The sequence below is a fragment of the Lactuca virosa genome, chromosome 9 (assembly GCF_052849685.1).
Source record: "Lactuca virosa cultivar CGN04683 chromosome 9, Lactuca_virosa_CGN04683_v6, whole genome shotgun sequence".
Lineage (NCBI taxonomy): Eukaryota > Viridiplantae > Streptophyta > Magnoliopsida > Asterales > Asteraceae > Lactuca > Lactuca virosa.
In genome coordinates this window covers 86,313,639-86,329,933 of record NC_136434.1, presented here as the reverse complement: position 1 = coordinate 86,329,933, position 16,295 = coordinate 86,313,639, and the positions used below count along the sequence as shown (strand labels likewise).

General features: G+C 33.0%; 1 long non-coding RNA gene across 4 annotated transcripts; it reads left to right on the top strand.

Annotated features, from left to right (window-relative positions):
• Window positions 1-1,492: 1,492 nt before the first annotated feature.
• On the top strand, window positions 1,493-3,826 carry LOC145138834 (uncharacterized). Of its 4 annotated transcripts, none has more exons than XR_013721750.1 (5): window positions 1,493-2,157; window positions 2,240-2,469; window positions 2,748-2,812; window positions 2,887-3,240; window positions 3,535-3,826. It is a non-coding gene; the product is annotated as an uncharacterized LOC145138834 (long non-coding RNA). The 4 variants fall into 4 exon arrangements; XR_013721747.1 differs by having other exon boundaries at window positions 1,497-2,157; window positions 2,748-3,006; window positions 3,134-3,240; XR_013721748.1 differs by having other exon boundaries at window positions 1,516-2,157; window positions 3,134-3,240.
• Window positions 3,827-16,295: the final 12,469 nt, after the last annotated feature.

Here is a 16,295-nt window from a genome sequence, read left to right as displayed (position 1 = left end):
CGAAATTAACAAACTAGGGTTTAGGAGTTACATAACTTTCAATTGTTATAGCAAACAATTGATAATCCTCTTGATCTTGATCTTGATCTTCTTGGAAGCTTAGCACCACAAATGTAATGCCTCTAATGGAATCACACCCAAGAACTAGCAAGAAGGAAACTTGGAGGAGAGAGGATGGAGAGCGTATGCAATTTCGGCCTTAGGGTTTCTTCCAAAGAAATCAGTCACCTAAAATGTGAGCCAGGAGGCTCCTTAAATAGCTGAGGGATCTAGGGTTTAGGGAAAAACCCTAGTTATCCTTTGCTTAGGGCCTAAGCAAAACCCAAGGGCCTTATCTGGACCCCTTGGACGAAATCTCTAGGGTTTCCCCTATGGATTTCGTCCACCTCCTTCCAAGGGGGTTCTGGATCCTTCCACTCAACTATTAGTTAATTGCAAACTAGTCCCTACACTTTATAATTAATTCTTTTAACCCCAAAATTAATTCTGATTAATTTCTGGCTAACTATTAATTAAACATAATGATTTCTAATTAATATATTAATCTTTTAACATATTAATAAATCATTTATATTAATTCATTAATCTTATAAATTAATATCTCTCCTTTCATAATTTCCTTGTCCAGTTGCTAGGTTGAGGGCAACCCAAAAGGACTGTGCTGCTATCAATTCAAGTACATACCAATTATAGTTATGGGCTTAGACACCTAATCCAACAGTATCTACATGTATTTAAAAGAAACAAAATAGTTTGTTAGTGCAAGTGTAACCATTACAATGTTAAACAATGAAACGAGTAATTGATCCCAAAGATGCACACGAATTTATGAACGATATTAATAGATATAAGTTGGTGAAAGTATAGATAATAATGTATAATAGATGTGTGAAAAAAAAAAGCGGGAAAAACAACGTTCGGTGCCCGAAATTACAAAAATAAGAAAAATCTGTAGCTAATCCGTAGGTAATTAACTACGGATTTTTCTTATTTTCGTATTTTCGGGCACCGAACGTCGTTTTGTCCGCTTCTTTTTTTCACACATCTATTATACATTATTATCTATATTTTCACCAACTTATAGCTATTAATATCGTTCATAAAGGTGTGTACACCTTCGGGGTCCATTACTCGTTTCATTGTTTAACGTTGTAATGCTTACACATACACATACATATACACACACATACACATTCACATTCAAATGCACACATACACATACATATACACACATACGTATACATACACATACACATACACATTCAAATACACACATACATATACATAAGCACACACATACACACATACACACATACATACTTATACAAATATACATATTTCCCCTAATTATCATATTTTTTCATTATTTAACTTATACATTAAACGTGTATTATTGCACATTGTTGATGTGTTAAATGTAGTTTTTTTTCTTCGATTGTTCGTTTGTTTGTGTGTTAAACACATTCGTTACCATTATTATATATTATCATTATGTCTATAAATATTATTATTATTAGGACTATTAGTATGATTTTTAATTGTTTGTGTTTTAAATATGTAAAAACAAAACAATCCAAAAAAAAGTTTTAAGACTCGAATATAATAATAATAATAATAATAATAATAATAATAATAATAATAATAATAATCGAAAAAAAAGTGTTTAAAACTAATAGGAGACTAATTGAGTAAGGATGTGGCATACCCGGCCGGATGGTAAATGTGTTGGTTAATTATGTCCGAGATCCGAGTTCGATTCCTACACCAAACCCGTTTTTCTTTATTTTCTTGAAACAACATAAAACTAATTGGAGTCTATTCTAATAAGGATGCGGCATACCCGGCCGTTTGGTAAGATTGTGGGTTATATGTGTGTGATACGAGAGTTTTTTTGGCCGTAGCTAACCCGTAGCTACGTGGTAGGTATCCTTTTAAATGAAAAACGCGTCCCTCCTTATACGCGTCTTCCTCCTCTCGCAGCTCATTGTTAGACAACAGAAAAAAAACGTATATGCTCTCCCGCCGAACAAACGATTCCCCTCCTCGTTGCTCGTCCTTTCTCCGGCGCATTCACCCGTTCTCCAACGTTCGTTCCCTCTCCGGCAGCATAGCTTCTCCGACATTACCCCTCTTTGCTCGATTTCTTCTCCAAGAAAGGTAAACCCTAGGTTTTTTTCTTTCTGTTTTTAATTTGAAGAATGTAATGTAGATGCTTAATCTTTTGCTCGATTTCTTCTAGGTTTTAATTCCCTGCACCCACGAAAGGTAGTCATTGCTGAAAACCCTCGTCGTTCACTTTATCACCGACGCCACCACCCACTGAAGAAGACGATTATCACCGGTTTAGCATCAACCACAGTCGACCTGGTCGCTGTATCGCCGTCGCCCTGCTCACACTGCCATTCTTCACCATATCTGCGTCAATTGTCGCCTCCCTCCATTTTGAGTTTCCTTCTTTCTTTGAAGAATGTAAGCCCTAATCTTTTTGGTATCAATCTAGGAATTAAATCCATTTTTTATGGGAGCAAAATAAGGTCCGGAACATTGATTTGTTTTGCTCTTAACCACCATGGAAATCCTAAGTCTTAAATGAAACTTTGGAGACAAATCAAATTACTCGTTGGTATTTTTGTTTCTTTGACAGGATTTATTGAAAATTTTATTAAGTTAATAGTGGATTTATTGTTTATATCTGTTTCTTTTGTTGGGAGTGGATATATTGTTTATATTTGTTTCTTCTGTTATAGGTTGAAAAGGGAAAAGATGCTACAATAGTCGCTTCATACCTGTAGATGTTGATTTCGAGACTCTGGTAACATCCTTTTTACTTTCTTTGTAAAGGAGATAAAAAATCGAGTTATTGAGCTATGAGTTTATGTTTAGAAGCACCAAATTCGAATCTTAGATGTGAAAAGAGAGGAATTTGATGTTCTTTGGGGTGTTCAAGTTGTAGGTTGCATAAAATGCTTATTGTGGATCCAATATCAAAATACCACCATGTCGATTGTAGGTTGCATAAATTCTAGAAAATGATTTCTTTTAAATCCAACTTATGTTTATGGTCTATTATTACTGAAGTTGATTTTTTTCCTGCAAGTTTATGCTTATGGAATAGTTTGGGTTCCATGTACAGGTACAATATATATTGATTTCACATATAGCCGATTGGGTATCTTGCAACTAAATTTGCTAAAGTGGTTGGAAAGAAAAGCATAATCCAAGGATTCTATTTGCATTTAGGTAAGATCAAGTAAATTTTTCTGTAACTACTATGCATAGATTTTCACTAATATATTGCTCAATAGCCTTAGGTCATGCTATTATTCTATGATTTCTGCAATTACCATGAACTACTTTAAATTCGGTATATTTCGCCTCTTAAAATGCAAGATATACATGCTTATTATAACATCTTACTTATAGCGTTGTACTTTCAAAAATGTTCCCAATTATGGTTATAATAAACAAATAAATAAAAGTACATTGCTATATTTGTATTTTTGTGTGATCATTGATTATGGTGTGTTGAAACAGGAACAATTGGCGGCCTTTGATTCAAAACTCAAATAGAAGAACACTTGTCAGCCTTTATCGATTCAACTTACCCGGTAATTTGCCAAGTAATTGTGACATCCCCATTTTCACGGCCAAAAAAGACCGATTTTGTTTATGCTTTATAAAAATCAGAGTACCCTTTTAATAAAAATGTTGCGGAATTTGTTCCCAGAAAATACATGATAAATACTTTATCAAAGCATTTCCGAAGAAATGTATTTTATTCATTTAAAACATTTGGGATGTCGTCGTCAATACTGAAACATAAGCATAAACCGACCTTACATTCAACTACACTAATGATATACATCTCTTTAATCTCTCAGTGTAATGTGTCTTTGTATCGATACCTATGATACAAAAATATTGAGTGGGTCAGGTTGGGAAAACCTGGTGAGTACATAGAGAATTCAATCCCACAATGTTATAACATATATATAATTTAGAATTCACACAGTATAGAATTTTCTCTCTCTCTCTCTCTCTCTCTATATATATATATATATATATATATATATATATATATATATATATATATATATATAACCAACTCTTACCCCACCTCGTTAATCCTCTCAACGAGACTATCCATACCCTTGGACCATAAATTTTAACTCTTACTCTCGGATCTAATCCATATTCTCGAGTCCATGATTGTGCCCATTCCATACTCCCGGATAAGGGGCAATTGGTCTATGTCTAAATCCATACTCCCGGACTAATGACAGATTTTATGTCCTGTCCATACTCCCGGACTAAGGACAACTGACTATGTCTTAATCCATACTCCCGGATTAATGACAAATTCTATGTACTGTCCATACTCCCGGACTAAGGACAACTGACTATGTCTTAATCCATACTCCCAGATTAATAACAATTGACTAAGTCTTAATCCATACTCCCGGATTAATGACAATTAACTAAGTCCAATCCATACTCTCGGACTAGGGACGAATAACTATGTCTAATCCATGCTTCCGGATCAATGACATATTTTTAAGTTCTATTCTTCGTATATATCTCACTCGTACTCATAAATAGATACTACCCCATAACCATTATAACAAACCTTAGGTTTACTCTTTAACCTAAGTTATCATAAATAATCAGGTATGTTCTTTAACACTTAATCCAGACATCATCAAATAACTCACACAAAACATATGTTTAATACATTCAAACAATACTTGTATTAAAATCATGTTCATGAAAGGGACTATGCACTCACATGATAAGACGATGATTGGACAACACTACGGCTCTATAAAGTAATATTCTTCGATGAAACCGGGATGTTTTCTCAAAAACCGGGCATCACGCGGGCAGAGTTTCGGCTCGAAAACTCTTTTTATCGGGAGCTTCGGGGCGTCGGGACTTGCTTCGGGTGTTAGGGACGATACCAGGACTTCGGGGGGTAAAAGTAGGCTAAAAGAGTGTTTAAAGTGAAAGAGAAATGAGAATTGGTAACATAAACCCGGAGGGCTCGATTTCTATTTATAGGCTGAAAATTCGACTCTCACGTCGTGAACCATGTATGTTCATGTCGTGACTTTGATCCTGGTCATCCCCTAGGCTTGTCGTGTGTCTTCTAGGCACGAAACGCGTCGTTCACTGAGTTCACGTCGTGAATGCAGTCAAATTGTCGTGATGCTATTGATCGCATTGATTTCAATCTTCTGACTTAAGTCAGATGTTACATCGAACTTGGTTCTCTGAACCACGTAACAAACTCATCGTAGTCGGACTCAATTTGATATAACCACTAGGGTCGGAATAACAATCATCTCATTAGTCATTACTGAAACGATGGTAACGACATACATGAACAAAAACGAAATCAATTACTAGCTTCTTGGTAACCTTGTGACTTTCCCTGATCCAAGTGTGAGTCCTGTGCTTCCAGTAGTATAGATCTCTACTACTATTCACACCTACTCATACTCGTCCAAAGTATTGTCTCGCAGTCCCCAAGTCCTAAAATCACAAAACAATTTAACACATACGAATGCGTCCAATTAATCATAAAAATTTGCCTAGACTCTACTAGGACTTCTTCCATGCATATCTTCAATCATCAATTCTACTTCAACTCGGTTGGTGATGGAAATTCCAGACGATGGGACAACTTCAAGAATTACACCAATCGTTCCATTATCCTGCCAATCGAAGGTGTACTTCAGACGTACCGTACTCCTTTAAACGTTTCGTTATTTTATCAGACACATTCTAAAGGCAAGATACCACTCTTACGATATCTTCCGATAGGTATCATTCACTATCATAAGTCTTTCATTTCCTCCATCTACTCAATTCTCTACGAGTCTTCACCATAACATATTGTACACCCAAGCAGACGTTCGGTGTACTTAGGCGAGAATTTTAAGATATGAAAGCTTTATTTACGATAGACGTATAAATCTCCTTATCACTCCAAAACGTATACATGCTAGTTCTAATATCGTAGTCATACGCTTAGAATCCTGAATACATAACGTTTCCAGATCCGGTCGGAAACAGACCATAGATCCGAACAAATAATAGCATATATGGTAAACATATAGTATTTAGCACATAAAGGCATTTTAGGCATCTTTCCTAAAATAAACGTGTGCTCGTGTCTAAAATATGGTAGACACTTATATCACAATCATCACTTAGCATTCTAAGTTTAAGTCTAGAAATCCTACAAATTCCTAGTTCACTTAAACTAATGCTCTGATACCAACTGTGACATCCCCATTTTCACGGCCAGAAAAGACCGATTTTGTTTATGCTTTCTAAAAATCAGAGTACCCTTTTAATAAAAATGTTGCGGAATTTGTTCCCAGAAAATACATGATAAATACTTTATCAAAGCATTTCCGAAGAAATGTATTTTATTCATTTAAAACATTTGGGATGTCTTCGTCAATACTGAAACATAAGCATAAACCGACCTTACATTCATCTACACTAATGATATACATCTCTTTAATCTCTCAGTGTAATGTGTCTTTGTATCGATACCTGTGATACAAAAATATTGAGTGGGTCAGGTTGGGAAAACCTGGTGAGTACATAGGGATTTCAATCCCACAATGTTATAATATATATATAATTTAGAATTCACACAATATAGAATTTCTCTCTCTCTCTCTCTCTCTCTCTATATATATATATATATATATATATATATATATATATATATATATATATATATATATATATATAACCAACTCTTACCCCACCCCGTTAATCCTCTCAACGAGACTATCCATACCCTTGGACCTTAAATTTTAACTCTTACTCCCGGATCTAATCCATATTCTCGAGTCCATGATTGTGCCCATTCCATACTCCCGGATAAGGGACAATTGGTCTATATCTAAATCCATACTCCAAGACTAATGACAGATTCTATGTCATGTCCATACTCCCGGACTAAGGACAACTGACTATGTTTTAATCCATACTCCCGGATTAATGACAAATTCTATGTCCTGACCATACTCCCGGACTAAGGACAACTGACTATGTCTTAATCCATACTCCCGGATTAATAACAACTGACTAAGTATTAATCCATACTCCCGGATTAATGACAATTAACTAAGTCCAATCCATACTCTCGGACTAGGGACGAATAACTATGTCTAATCCATGTTTCCGGATCAATGGCATATTTTTAAGTTCTATTCTCCGTATATATCTCACTCGTACTCATAAATAGATACTACCCCATAACCATTATAACAAACCTTAGGTTTACTCTTTAACCTAAGTTATCATAAACAATCAGGTATGTTCTTTAACACTTAATCCAGACATCATCAAATAACTCACACAAAACATATATTTAATACATTCAAACAATCCTTGTATTAAAATCATGTTCATGAAAGGGACTATGCACTCACATGATAAGACGATGATCGAACAACACTACGGCTCTATAAAGTAATATTCTTCGATGAAACCGGGATGTTTTTTCAAAACCGGGCTTCACGCGGGCAGAGTTTCGGCTCGAAAACTCTTTTTCTCGGGATCTTCGGGGCGTCGGGACTTGCTTCGGGTGTTAGGGACGATACCGGGACTTCGGGGGGTAAAAGTAGGCTAAAAGAGTGTTTAAAGTGAAAGAGAAATGAGAATTGGTAACATAAACCCGGAGGGCTCGATATATATTTATAGGCTGAAAAATCGACTCTCACGTCGTGAACCATGTATGTTCATGTCGTGACTTTGATCCTGGTCATCCCCTAGGCTTGTCGTGTGTCTTCTAGGCTCGAAATGTGTCGTTCACTGAGTTCACGTCGTGAACGCTGTGTTCACGTCGTGAATGCAGTCAAATTCTCGAAGTTTGTGCTCCGAACTTCAAAAATCCATATCTTTCGCATACGAGCTCCGTTTTTGACGTTCTGTATATCCACGCGTAGGTGAGATTATGATCTAAATCTTTCATTTTGACTCTGTTGGCTAATTTTGACTTTATTTTTAATATTATATTATATTATATTTTTAACGGGCCAGGACAGGAAAAGTCCGTTAAAATTTCATAACTTCTTCATCCGACGTCCGTTTTCGTCTGTCTTTTTATCGTTACGCTACTATTAACGAGATCTTCGATTCTCGTTTAGGTTGTGTCGGCTAAAAACCGCTCGATCTATTATTCGAATTTCGGGCTTCATACTTCTAAGCCGAAACTTCGAAAAATCATAACTTCCTCATACGAAGTCAGATTTGGGCGTTCTTTTTATGCACGCTCTCAGTTTAACGTATTCTACGACTTTCGTTTAAATCTCTAAGGACAAATATTGCTCTATCGTAAATTCACTATTTACGTCGCGTTGTGTCGTGTTGGTTCTGTCGCGAAACTTCGACGGGTCATAACTCCTTCGTTATAACTCGGATTTCAGCGTTCTTTATATGTACGGAATCCTTGTAACATATACTACAAATTAGTTAAGATTACTCCTTCTAAATAATTTTTCATCAAAAAGTCATTTTTGACGCTCATTGTCCTTAAATTGACTAGCCCGAATCTGCGGGCGTTACAGTAATCCACCAAATAATTCTCAATTTTATGTTTGTAAGCACTTAGTTAAACATTTGTCATGGACACTTTTAATGTGTATTATTAGACACATTTAATGTAGTATTAGACAATGTTTGTTAGTAATATGTATTTGTATTTGATACTTTTTAGGTTTATTAGTTTTGTTGTAATGTTATTTTTTTGTGGTTGAATTTGAATATTATTATAATTTGAATGTAATGGGTTTTTTCAATATTTTGGACAGAAAAAATTGGATTTTTTTATAATTTTTTGCTGTTTTTTTTAAAGTAATTACATACGGAAAATCCATAAGTAATGTTAGCCGTAGGAAATTTGCAGGTAATAATATATATATATATATATATATATATATATATATATATATATATATATATATATATATATATATACACACACACACACACGGTTATAACCCGTGGACACCACAGGTGAGAAATTTAAAAATAATTTCAATTAAATTATAACTTAATTATTGAGCAATGTTTTGTCTGTAATTTCATAATGATATAATGATTGGTTGAAATTAAGAAATGATAATGGTTTGAATATCAAATCAGCAATTTGTATTTGTAGATATCTTAGAATTATCATTTTGTATAATGCAATATAAGTTTAAATAAAACAGAAACATAAATTGATATAAATAATAAAGTTGTACAAAGTTTTTATAAATTTCTAAAAACTTCTTTATACACGACATTGGATGTTGTATTTGATAGTCTACCATGGCTATCTAAAATTAACAATTTTAATCTCTCTCTATTTTGAACTCTAGATAAAGCAACATACAATTGGTCATGTGTAAAAACAGAATCCTTGAGAAACAATCCAACCTTCGATAAAGACTGTCCAAGGCTCTTGTTAATTGTCATTGCAAAACATACAACCAATGGAAAACCACCCATCCTTTGAGATGCAAAGCTTGGACATTTTATGTAAAATGCCAAGCCATCTTTTTTTAATCGATAGATGTTTTTTCTTAATACATTTGCTTAGATCTTGGTACCCTAAAAGAAGTAGAATATATAAAATTATAATTAAATCATATTACACTTTGCATGTGTAATAAATATATAGTGTTAAGTTGTAAGATACATGTTCATCTATTAAGATTAATTCAATGGAGAAAAGTTCGTCCTTGTTATAGAATGAAAAAAGGTTCCATAGGTTTATCAATCTGACTTTGATAGTCGAATCATCTTTAAGTAGATCCAAATCTGCAATCAAAGTAACATTTGGCTGTGCCATCGATCTGTAAAGAAAAATCAAAGTCAATAAATTATTTACAATCAAAGTTAAATGTCATTTTTGTGTTATGTAACTGTTGCAACAGAAAGTAAGATGTTATAAATGAAAAAATAAAACTATGTTATAAAATCATCAATTAATTAGACAACAGAAAATAAATCTTTTTTCCCTTTGAGTACAAAATTGAAATAATACAAATTTATGTTATATAAGTGATGTAACAGAAAGTATGATGCTATAAATGTAAAAATAAATCTCTGTTATAAAATAAAAGTAAACAGCCCTTTTTGGCCTTTGATTAGAAAAATGTAAAATACGAAAAAATAAATGAAGAAAGAATCCAAATCATCAATTAATAAGACAACAGAAAGAATCCAAATCATCAATTAATAAGACAACAGAAAATAAATATTTTTTTACCTTTGAGTACAAAATTGAAATAATACAAATTTATGTTATATAACTGTTGCAACAGAAAATATGATGCTATAAATGTAAGCATAAATCACATAAAGCATTCAAATCACATAAACACTCAAACATAGTTACTGTTTGTCGTGCCCTTTTTGGCATTTGATTAGAAAAAGGTAAAATATGAAAACCTAAAGGAAGAATTTCAGAATTTTTTGTTAAACATTCTTTTATTAAGGAAAAAAATGTGTTTGATTGTCACACAAACACATGCAGTACCAGTAACAAAAACAAAATAACATAAAGCATTCAAATCACAAAAACACTCAAACATAGTTAATGTATGTCGTATACACGAATATAAAATGATATAAAATGGACTTTTGATTGCATTTTCAGAAAATAAAAAGCAGCATACCTGATGGATTGAACACAGAACAGGTGCAGACTGAAAAGAAAAAACGCCAAAAGAAGATAAATTTTCAAGGAGAAAATAATTTTGTTTTGGGGTTCGGACAGGATCAAATAAACGGAAATAATGTATATTTGGTATAAGATTAATATATTTAAAAATAAATGCAAATTTTAAGGGATATAGTAAATCAAAATTCAAAATACCAAAACTTTCTTTGAAATGATTTAGTCAAACGAAATCTATATATTTTTGAATTTTTGTATTTGAAGAGATAAGTTCTAAAATTAATTTGATTGCATTTTCGGATATGAGATATGAATTGATATAAATATTGTGACATCCCCAATTTCACGGCCAAAAAAGACCGATTTGTTTATGCTTTGTTTTTAAAATCAGAGTAATCTTTTAAAGAAATCAGTTGCGGAATTTATTCCCAAAACAAAATGTGATAAGAATTTATCAAAACATTTCTTTAAAGAAATGTATTTTCATTAAATAACAAAATCTCGGGATGTCATGTTCCGATACAGACCAAAAGCATAAACAGTATAAAATAGACCTTACAACAGTCATTTATAACTACTGATCTATAATCCAAAATCTCTCGTCAAGTCCACCAACTTATACTCTTGTGCCATTACCTGTAATGCAAAGAAAACTGAGTGGGTCAGGCTTGGGAGCCTGGTAAGCATATAGGGTTTTCAACCCACAATAATATAATTATTATATTCAATCATCAAACAATCAACCCAATTACCCATCCCCATTATCTTCCTTACTCTTAAGGGTCTACCCTAAGAGTCATCTATTCGTTCACTCCGTATTAGGCACTAAGACAATAGCTGCCCAGATTCTTTATTAGGCACTAAGACAATAGCTGCCAGGATTCTTTATTTGGCACTAAGACAATAGCTGCCAGCATTCTTTATTAGGCACTAAGACAATAGCTGCCAGGATTCTTTATTTGGCACTAAGACAATAGATGTCAGGATTCTTTATTAGGCACTAAGACAATAGCTGCCAGGATTCTTTATTAGGCACTAAGACAATAGCTGACAGGATTCTTTATTTGGCACTAAGACAATAGCTGCCAGGATTCTTTATTTGGCACTAAGACAATAGCTGCCAGGATTCTTTATTAGGCACTAAGACAATAGCTGCCAGGATTCTTTATTAGGCACTAATTCCATAGCTGCTATGGTTCATTCATTGGGTACTAAATCCATAGCTACCAGTGTAGGTACTAAGTCCATAGCTATCATCGTCTATCTAACAGTACTAAATCCATAGCTACCAGCATTAGTCTATACGGTACTAAATCCATAGCTACCAAGGTTTATCTATACAGTACTAAATTCATAGCTACCGAGGTTTATCTTTACAGTACTATATCCATAGCTACCGAGGTTTATCTTTCGTCTCATCCTTCATCACACACCAACTATTTCGTCTACCCATGTTCTACCCAACATATTTGTAGATATAAAATACATATACAGTTTAACTCATTTAAAACCTATATAAAACATCCATTCCACACCCATCTCAAATAATCAACAATATATAAACACATAGCACGTATTTCATAGCAAATACTTCATATTTATGTGTTAGAAGAAAGTGACTACACACTCATCCAAAACATATACTTAATACATTCAAACAATACTTGTATTAAAATCGTGTTTATGAAAGGGACTATACACTCACACATATAAACAACAATATATATATATATATATATATATATATATATATATATATATATATATATATAAACACATAACACGTATTTCATAGCAAATACTTAATATTTATGCGTTAGAAGAAAGTAACTATACACTCACTTGATCAGAAGATGATCGGACAACACTACGGCTCTAAGAGTAGTATTTCTTCGGTGAAACTAGAAGATCTTCACACACCGGGCTTCTCGCAGGCAAAGCTTCGGCTCGGAAACTCTTTTCTTCTCGGGATCTTCAGGCTTCGGGACTTGCTTCGGGTCTCGGGATGATATCGGGGCTTCGGGGGGTTAAAATAGGGCTTAGAGAGGGTATCGGGAGTAGGAGAGTAAGAGATGAGCAACCAAACTCGGCTGCCCCTTGAATTCTATTTATAGGGTGAATTTTCTGGGTTCACCTCGTGAGTTTCTAATATTCACCTCGTGAGCTAGGCTCACCTCGTGAACTACATATGTTCACCTCGTGAGCTCGATACGTCATTGCGTTCGTCATGGCCACTTGCCCTGGAAGATGTCCATCATCTGTTCACCTCGTGAGTCACTAATGCTCACCTCGTGAACTGACTCACCTCGTGAGCCACATATGCTCACCTCGTGAGCTCTGACACAGCCTTGGGGTTCACGCCCCGAACTTCAGAAATTCATAACTTTCGCATACGAGCTCTGTTTTCGACGTTCTTTATATCCACGCGTAGGTGAGATTATGCTCTACAACTCTCGTTTAGACTCCGTTGGCTAATTTGGAATTTATTTTTATTATATTTTTATTATATTATTTTTAGTAGGTCGGGACAGGAAAACTCCGTTAGAAATTCATAACTTCTTCATCCGACGTCCGTTTTCGTCTGTCTTTTTACCGTTGCACTACCATTGACGAGATCTTAGATTCTCGTTTAGATTGTTTCGGCTAAAAACCGCTCGATCTCAAATCGAGTATTTGGGCTGCACACTGCTAAGTCGAAACTTCGGAAAAATCATAACTTCCTCATACGAAGTCAGATTTGGGCGTTCTTTTTATGCACGCTCTCGGTTTAACTAATCCTACGACTTTCGTTTAGATCGCTAAGGCCAAATATCGCTCTAACGTAAATTCACTATTTACGTCGCGCTGTGTCGTGCCGGTTCTGTCGCGAAACTTCGACAGGTCATAACTTCTTCGTTATAACTCGGATTTCGGCGTTCTTTATATTTTTGGAAACCTTGAGACATATACTACAACTTGGTTAAGATTAATCCTTCTAAATAATCTTCCATCAAAAAGTCATTTTTGATGCTTATCGTCTCTAAATTGACTAGCCCGGATCTACGGGCGTTACAAATATACTATCGAATTCCTTTTATGTTGGATGTTTATATTTGGTAAAAGATCAAATTTAAAATAAAAACCACTGATTTAATGGTTTTGATGCAGGTAATTTCGGCTATGAGATAAATCCTTTAAGTAATCAAAACTAAAATGGCGCTATTTAGGAACTTGATGGTCAAATGATGCGGTATTTTCCTAGGCGGGAAAATAGAGTGTAAAGCTTTAGTGGATTGACATGTGGCAAGCAATAGGATGCAAAAGAGGACACGTGTCCTTTTAAAGACTTTTTTATTAAGAATATATATATACTAGACGAATTCTCGCGCGTTGCGCAGCAAAAATTAAAAATATATTGTTAAATATTAAAAAATATATGTTTAAAATGGTTATGTTATTGACATTAACTTTGAGATAACCATGTTTTTTTTCGTACACATTTGACCAATAAACTTGTTTGACTTGTTCATAATAAGGTAATATTACCGTAATTACCAGTCATATTACCTTATTTTGAACAGGTCAAACAAGTTCAATGGTTAAATGTGAACGAAAAAAACATGGTTACCTAAATATGAACAAAGACCGAAGTTGGTTACATTTCTAGGTCATTAACCCTTTGTTTAATTCTATGGAAGTCAAAGAAAAGAAACAGATGACATGTCTTATTATCATATGTATATATATATATATATATATATATATATATATATATATATATATAATCTCAATTATTTTGAACAATAATATTCATTGACATCAACCCGCATTCCTCATTAATAGAATTAAATATAATTATGTATTTAGTATTATTTTTAACAATTATTAATATTGATTAATTATATTGTTACTTATGCGATCATTTTTTAATTTCAATAATGATGTTTATTTGAAATACAATTTATTTATAGCTAAATGTAATTTATAATTTGATGTTATTATCATTTAAAATTGTTATTTATTAATTTTAAACCACTTATTATTAATAATAAGTTAAAGAAGACTTTTAAGAAACTTTTATAATTATTATTAAAATGTGAAACATACACTAAATAATAAAGTGATAAGATAAACAATTTGCATTTCAAAAGAGACTTGCATGGATAATATTACATATCCATGTAATTTGATTTTATTATTTATAATTATTGCTTATTAATTTTAAAACCACTTGTTATTATTAATAAGTGAAAGAAACTTTTAAAAAGCACTTATTATTATAATTAAAATGTTAAACATATACTAAAATATAAAGTGATAAGATTGACAATTTGCATTTTAAAAAAGGCCTACATGGATAATATGAATAATATGACATATCCATGATTTTTAATTAATTATTGTTTTGAAGCAACATGAACATACAAACATGTATACAATAGTTAATCAAATATTATATATATGACCTTCCATAACATATGATCGATAACATTAATCTAATCTAATTTACATTAAAATTTCAACCACAACATACAATTATATTCTTAAAAGAATACTTAAATCAAGAAAATACAAAAAAGAATTAGTATATAACAAACTTACAAATTAAAAACTTCAACATAATAACATGGCTCGAAAAATTGTTCAAAGCCCTCAAACCAACACAAAAAACTTTAAACTTGCTTTCTTTGTGACTTTTGTATGTGATTTGTATTTGTGTGTCTACTCAAAAAGATTGATCTTTTTATAGTAGAGTATCCATTAATTTTTTATTAAATATATTATATAAGTTATAAAACCTTTGAATTGTTAATCATTATTAAGAGACTTTTGAGTAGTATTCATTAAAATAGGAGGTTTCAAATGCATTAGGTGTTTGCAAATTTTTATGGGGGTTTCAAATGCATGAGGTTCAAGGGAAAATGCTAGCTTTATAAGTATGTATGATATATATATATATATATATATATATATATATATATATATATATATATATATATATATATATTAAATGCATATATAAATTCATAAATAAACAACAACAAAATGTTGTATACACATTAAATATATTAAATACAATATGCTAGGAAGTTAAACATGAAAGCTCATTCAACTTGGTGGCTGAGACGCTCCTTTGCTTAGCGGAAGTCCGGGAGTTTGAGTCCGTCTTACCCCTTTCTAGCTTGCCCTTGCATTTTTCTTTCGTTGGTTAGTAGGTAAAACTAGGGCTGTAAATGAACCGAACGAACACGAACAAAAGTTTGTTCATGTTCGTTCGTTTAAGTTAGCCGAACAATCGAACGAACACGAACGGATAAACGAACGGAGTTTTCTTGTTCATGTTCGTTCGTTTAACAAATTGTCTTGTTCATGTTCGTTCGCTTATGTTCGTGAACATGCTAAACGAACATAAACGAACAAAGATAAACAAACACAATTGAACATATATGAACATAAACGAACTATAATATAGTAATGTAATAAAAAAAACAATAGAAAATATATTAACATAAAAAAACTTAAACGAATGAACATAAACGAACGTAAACGAACAACATAAACGAACGTTCACGAACGTAAATGAACGAACGAGACCATTGTTCATGTTCGTTCGTTTAACTAAACG